Genomic DNA, 7,485 nt, shown 5'->3' on the forward strand with positions numbered 1-7,485 from the left:
TAGTAGCTTTAGGATTTCTGTTTAAATTATCTCATGTAGTAAAGTGGATAAAGGAAAAATGAAAGAAACAATGAAAGAAACAGGTTTTCGAAACAAAGCAAGGCAGGATAGGTTATAGGTTCAGTGGTTTTTCATTTTTTGGAGGGTGGATGTTTGTCCTTAGGAATGATAATTTGATCACTTCCACCATTGGTTTGAAATGTAGGGATACAGGGTATTTTCCTTGAATAGGTAGGGTACCTAGTCAAGAAAAGTACAAGACAAGGGTTAACAGACCATAAGCAAGTACAATGAAGAGATTGGGGAGGCTTTTCAACCAAAGCCATTTGAGAAAAAAATGATCTGCTCCTAAGGCTGCATTTGTTCTACAAATATATTGATTTTCAACAAATCCCATGAAATATTTTTAAGGATTAGAAAGGGGAAAAAAAATGTATTATGGATATATAATATAAAAAAAAAAGGAAAATAGTTTTCTGTCGGTGAGTGTGGCCTATGCCAGCACTCTGTGTCTATCTCTCTCCTCAAAACAAGGGGGTGTAGGTATTTTTTCATATGGGGAGGAGAGATGGACTCATGGGATTGCTGGCATAGGCCACATTCCTGGACAGAGTTCTTTTTCCCTTATACAAAATAGAAGTTAGAAAACAACACCTATTTCAAAATTCAAAATTTTTTGTTTTAATGATAATATTTTGATTATAGGTACTCTGATCAGCCATGGAGGTCTCTCCCCTATCATAAGGCTCTATTATTTCTTACATAATCATGTTCAAATGTGTTTGTTAATCACATCAAATAAAAAAAGTAGCTCCCTCAAATCTTGTATTTAATGTGTTTATTATGATTGTGAAACAAACACAGCTTGCAATCAGGTGAGCAAAGCAATTTGCATTACGAGTAGGGATGTAAACGGATTGGATTTGATTCGGATAATGCTATATCCGCATCCGCATCCGATTAGCTTTCGGATGGATTTGAATAGTGCTAAACGGATACGGACACGAGACAGATTGGATATTTTATCCGTTTACATGTAAATATAGCTTTTCGGATAATAATAGCCTATCCGTATCCGTATCCATTTAGCTTTTGGATGGATTCGGATACTGCTAAACGGATACAGACACGGATACAGAAATGGATTTTGACTATTCATTTACATCCCTAATTATGGGTCACAACTGACGGCCTAAGCAAAGATTTCCAAAGTCAGAGTTCGTCCCTTCATCTCCATCTGGTTGCTAGTAAAAAAATCATTATCTGAAAATATGATTTTTTAAAGTCAAACAATCATGTTAAATAATGATTATATAAATTCTTTTTTAGGGTGGATTTAGGTCCATTTCTCTTCCCCTTTATTTCCCTTAAAAAAGACAGGCTACATTTCTTGGAGAGAGAGAGAGAGAGAGAGACTCTAACACCTTTTATTCTTCTGATGATAAGCAGGGATTTAGGAATGTGATAAATATAAGAAAAACTGTAACACCTTTTATTCTTCTGTTGATAATAAGCGGGGATTTAGGAATTGGTATTGGATATAGTATTGGTCTCGCCAATACCAATTCGATATTGATCTAGCTCAGCCTGTATCAGATGGATTTACCCCTGTTTTCTTCAAAATTTTGATTTTTTTACCCTTGATCCATACCAATCCACCAATACAGGCTCAGCCAGGAATTAGTATCAATCTCTGTTGATACTGATAAGAATAAGTATAAACTTCTTCCGATACCCATACAAATTGACTGATGCAATGCCAATTCCACAAACCATGTTTTGATAGGGAGAACACTATCATGCCGATACCAAGTGCAACCAAACACTCTTTATGTTCTTCTCACATCTCTGCATGGTAGAGGGTGTAAGATTTTTCCCAATGACGATTTGTGGGCTTGTTTAATTATCGAGTCAACCATTGATGGAATCAAGAAATACATGGGTTGACGTGGCTTACTACTTATTCTTGAGACGGGCTAGACTGGTCCATTGTGGAAGTGGGCTAGCGTTTGGGGAGTATTATAAATACTAATGATGAGGGATCCCTGCAGTCACTTTTCTCTTTTCTCTTTTCTCCACAAGAAAGAGAGCTGTACGGGAGATTAGGAGGCAGGAGAAGATCCCCATCGCGGTTGTCCAAGTTTATACGCAAACTCGCATTGTTCTTCTTGTCCTTCATCAACACACAAGGGGTTTTCTTATTTATTCTTCGTCAATATACGTGGTGAAAGGTACACATCGTGTCACACCCCAAACCATCACCCCCTAGGTGGGTCGGGCGGGTGACCCGGATGTCGAACCACATCTGCCAAATCTCTAGGATCCAGATGCAAACACCACTCAACAGACACACACCGTACTTACATTATAATATTGGAAAGAGAGTGCGATGGAAGCTAAAGTGTTATATATGCATGATAGAGCTACCATAGGTACATTGTTCAACAGTAGCTCACAACCCACAGTACTTCATAACATGCTTACATACATGGCCTTTTCATTGTCCTACATCAGGATACAATATAAACAAAAGCTGCATCTGTAAGCTATGTAAAAGAATAGTGCCATTCGGCTTTCCACAAAAAGAATGTTCTATGAACATAAAAAAGGGAAGACAGTCGCCATCAGATCACCTCCTCAAGCCTAACTCTGTGCACCCGCATAAGAGGGATCACCTCCGTCGGGGTCCACACCAGAATGACCACGATCACCATCACCAAGCTGTCTGTAATGATCCTCCCAGTTAGGGAGATATCCACCTACAAAATCATCTAAAAGAAACAATCCACGAGGGATAAGCTCCACCGAGCCCAACAAATGAATAATAAATCATACAAGCAGGTACAACCATCATCATCATCAATCTACATGCTGGGTTCAATTTTATTACTCTAGTCCACGTAACAACACAACTAAATCACTAGGTATATGCTACTTGCAATGACTCAGGAGACAACCTCTGTCGCTTCTCGTTCTTTTTTTTGGTTGCCACCTCAATCATTGTGGGTGGAACCCGCGCTGGTCCGGGAGCACCGACTCCCTCCCTTGGTAGACCCCAAGATAATCATGACAACCTATTCCGGATTCTATAACTCCTCGGCTTTCAGGAGGCCATGATCACCCAACACATGCACCCCTGTTGGTAAGGGCTGTAGCATAAGGGTATGTTCACCTAGCCCAATGATCTACATGATAAGTATGAGTTGAGTGGTGTCAACCGTATCCCATTCTACGGGCTACTACAAACCTCATTTCCAAGTATGAAGTGTACGGTGCTCCTGCAGCCCATACTACGGCTCACCATACCTTTCATTTCCAAGCCGTCTAATACGGCATCTAATCTAAGAGTTCACATAGCATGCATTTTAGTCATCTATCATTTTATCAACATGCTCATAACCACAATCCACAGTCACATCTTTAATTTCAATATCCAAAAGCAATTAAATAATAATATATATCAGATATCAATAAGGAGAAGTAATTTGTTATCTTTAAAGTGTTCACAAGGTCACACCTACAAGGATGATCCATATCCACTCACCTTGACTATACTCCGCCTGTTCCGAAGACTGCCGGTCCACAAAAGTGCTCGGACACGTGTCACCGGGAAAATATTCAAAGCCTAGATAAATAAATTAAAAAAGTCATATTAATACACACCAAATTACCCTAGGAGACTAGGGGTAACCTTGGTCTAGCTTTCAGACCAAAGCAGGGCACAAAACTGCCATGACACCAACAGTGATCGATTGGCACTGGTCTATCCAATGGACCAGTAGGCTGTTGTGGCCCGAAATCAAAAGGGATTTGTGGGTTCAGACCAAAAAGGGTGCCTAGGTACTATTTTAAGTAATTCCAGGTGTTAGGGTCATGTTACTCAACCATGAAAAGTACTGGTTGATTGGACTGGTCTATCCAATGGACCCGTGGCAGTCAACCCATTGCTCAAAGTGTAAGAATAGGGCTGTGACAATGGGTTTATATTATGGGGTTTATACAATTGGCTCAAAAGAGGTGTTTCAGACCTTGGGGTAGGTCCGAGGCAACACAAAGTTAGGTTTCCTGCAGTGGGGTCACAGTTACAAAATTGGAAAGGGTTTTAGGGGAAGCTCATGGGTTCACACCAAGGGTTTTTAGATGGTACTGAAGTAGTCACATCAGAGGTTTGGGTCGTGGTTCCATTCCGAACATGAGTTGGTTGCCCGAAACATGTCCCGGAAGCCAGTTCTTCCATATAGAACAGTTACAGAGCATGGATTTCAGCTGGGTTTACATGTAGGGCTTCATGCAGGGCATCACAGACCTAAAGGTAAGCTAGGGGTAACACATGTTTCAATTTCCTGTAGTGGTCGATTCACAGTGGTTGATCCAATCGACCAGTGCCTGTGTAGCTCAAGAATTTCAAAAGCTGTTGCTGTTTTGGCTTGGATCTTTGGATCAATGGGCTGCATGGATGATCAGAAGGCATCATTGGGTTCCATGCATGATAACCAACATGTACATAGTGAAAAATCAAACAAGCATGGTGATCTTGGGTCATTTAGCTTGCATGGCCATCTTTCATGGTTGCACATACATAATTCTTCAGAATCAGAACGGGAAGAGGTTCTATCAACTTCAGAACACTACTGTGATGCTCATTTGGTCAGGGGTTCATAATGAATTTAGAGAAAGGTAAGCCATGTACCAAGGATCATGTTCTAAGCTTATTATAAACATGGAAACCAACCATTTAAGGCTGGAAGTAACAGACACAACATGTAATTACTGTGATAATGGTAGATGAAGGGTCAAGCATGGCAGATTTATACATGCATGCTAAGATCCTAATTGTTAGGCTAACAATACATGATCTAAACACTATAAGTTATGAGATTCATGGTTGTATTACAAGAATCAGAAGTTAATCATGCCTGGAGCTTAGAAATTTTTCTAGAAAGCTAAGAATCACAAGATAAGTAGAGGGTAAGGACAATTACCTTGGCAGTCCAAGCACAAGGATGGGCTCTAGCTCTTCCTTCCAAGCTATCTCTCTTCCCTTTCCCCTTCTCCTTCTCCTTCTCTTCCTTCTCTCCAACAAAATGAAATAGGAGAGGCTTTTGGGCTGAAGGTTGCTTATATAGGCCCAGCCACTAAGGCCTGTTTGCCTAAAGCAGTTTTATGAAAATGCATTCTTGAAATTCATTCTACAATGCAATTGGCTTCAAAGTGGGCCCCACATGATCACATTGTTATGGTAATATCCCCACAAGTCATTCTAGGTACGGGGAGGTGATTCGGGGTGCGAGACACTGGGCCCCACACATCTAAGATGAATTCTGTGCAGTACAGCAGCACTGGTCGATCCAATCGACCAGTAGGGATGGACCAGTAGGTAAATCCCTGCTGTTTTTGCATTTGGGTCCCACTGAGGCCTGCGCCATGCCTTGGGCATTGTCCTTACATAGTTTGTGGCCACCAACCAGTTGTTTAGACATTTACAATAAATTTAAACCTGTTTTAGTTAAGCAGGGGCTGTACCTTAGGTCGTCCATCAACTGGTGTATGGAACAGCAACACAGGTCTGGTAGTTGCCTCCAGACCGGTAGGTATGACATCATCGGAGATTCCCCTTCAAAAATGATTACCGGGTCAGTGCACCACACAGGTTGCTAGTGAGTAAGACCTAGGATCCATCGGGTTCCGGACCTACATTCGGATTTTGGGTCAGGGACCGGGCACAGATGTAACACATTGGTTCTTTTCTCTTAATTTTATTATATCGTGTTCTAGTTTATTGAATGGAATTTGTATAGGATTTCACGAAAAACCCAAGGATTTCTAACGGAGGACCGATAGGGAAGAGGGCAAATCTGAGAAGAAATAGTTGTAGGGGAAGAGGAAGAGATCTCACGCACAAACTCACACAAAGTTGAGCACCAACAATTTCAATAATCACTAGTCAATCTTCGTTGTACATTGGTTACGATGCAAGTATTTAAAGAGAAAAACCAAAGACTCAATGACTCTTATTTAGACTCTACAACGAAAATAACTTTGAACTTTGAATTCCACCCTTTGAATTCCGTAGTGGAACACTCTTAAATCCTTTCTCCAATCCTTATCTTGCCCTTTTCTTATCATCAGTGACTTTAATAAACTCTTAACTAATGAGGATAAGTTTGGAGGAAAACCTTTCCTTTCACCCTCACCTTCTGCGATGTCTCTCTCATCCATTATTTCTAATCTCTGCCTTGATGAAGTTTGTCCTGTAGGGAACTGGTACACTTGGAGAAATAATAGGAAACCACCAAACTGTGTTTTGGAGTACCATGATAGGTTCTTGGTTAGTAAGGATTGGCTTTCTACATGGCTTTTTGCTTCTCTCTATACCCTCCCCTCTATTGGATCTAACCATAATCCATTACTTTTAGACTCTTCTCCCCCAAGTATCCTACCAAAAACTTTTTTTACTTCCAGGCTGCCTGGATCAAACACCTTGAATTCAAAAATTTTATAGCATCCTCATGAAATTCCATCCAAGCTAAAAATCTTATGGTCAAAATCAATGGCATCTCCCTAATACTAAAAGTTGGAACTTTAATGTTTTCAGAAGGATTGATGCCATTAACAATAATGTCTTGGACTGAATCCAATTCCTAGAATCTTGCAAACCTTCGGAGCAATCCCTAACTCCTTTGATTGAAACATACAAATCCATTAAAATGATTTTAGATGCGAAAGAAGTATTCTGGGTGCAAAAGTCACGACAATTATATATCTCTGATGGAGATAGGAATACCCGTTTCTACCATATGAAAAAGTATTATGAGTGCAAAAGTCAATACAATGATGGTCAATTTATCACAAGCATCCCAAAAATTGCACATCTTTTTGTAGATCATTTCAAAGAGATCCTGACAACCTCTCACCCTCTTGACCCATCCTTTTTGGAATGTCTCTTCGAACCAATTCCAACCTCCTCTTCCCTCACCTCTCTTCCTTCAGTCGATAAAATAAAAAATGTTATGTTCAGTATTGGTACAATGAAAGCACCTGGGATTGATGGGATATCCGTAGGTTTCTACCATCATTGTTGGGACATTATCAAACCAAAAATTATCAAATTTGTCCACCAGTTCTTCTCCTCATCATCCATACCCTTTGGTATTAACCATACACTACTCACCTTAATCCCCCAAAAGGACTATGCATGTAGGGTGGAAGATTATAGACCTATTAACCTATGCAATGTCTCCTACAAAATCCTTCCTAAAATTCTAGCTAATAGGCTCAAGCATTTCCTATCGGACATCATTCCCCTTCCCAATCAGTGTTCATCAAAGGCCGTCAAATCTCTAACAACATCATTATTTCCTAAGAGATTTTCCACTTCTTAAAATAGAAAAAAAGGGGAAACTGGGTTATCTCTCCCTCAAGCTTGACATGTTCAAAGCCTATGATAGAATTGAATGGGGATTTTTAAAGGCTCTGTTTATGTTC

This window comes from Telopea speciosissima, chromosome 8 (genome assembly GCF_018873765.1).
Source record: "Telopea speciosissima isolate NSW1024214 ecotype Mountain lineage chromosome 8, Tspe_v1, whole genome shotgun sequence".
Lineage (NCBI taxonomy): Eukaryota > Viridiplantae > Streptophyta > Magnoliopsida > Proteales > Proteaceae > Telopea > Telopea speciosissima.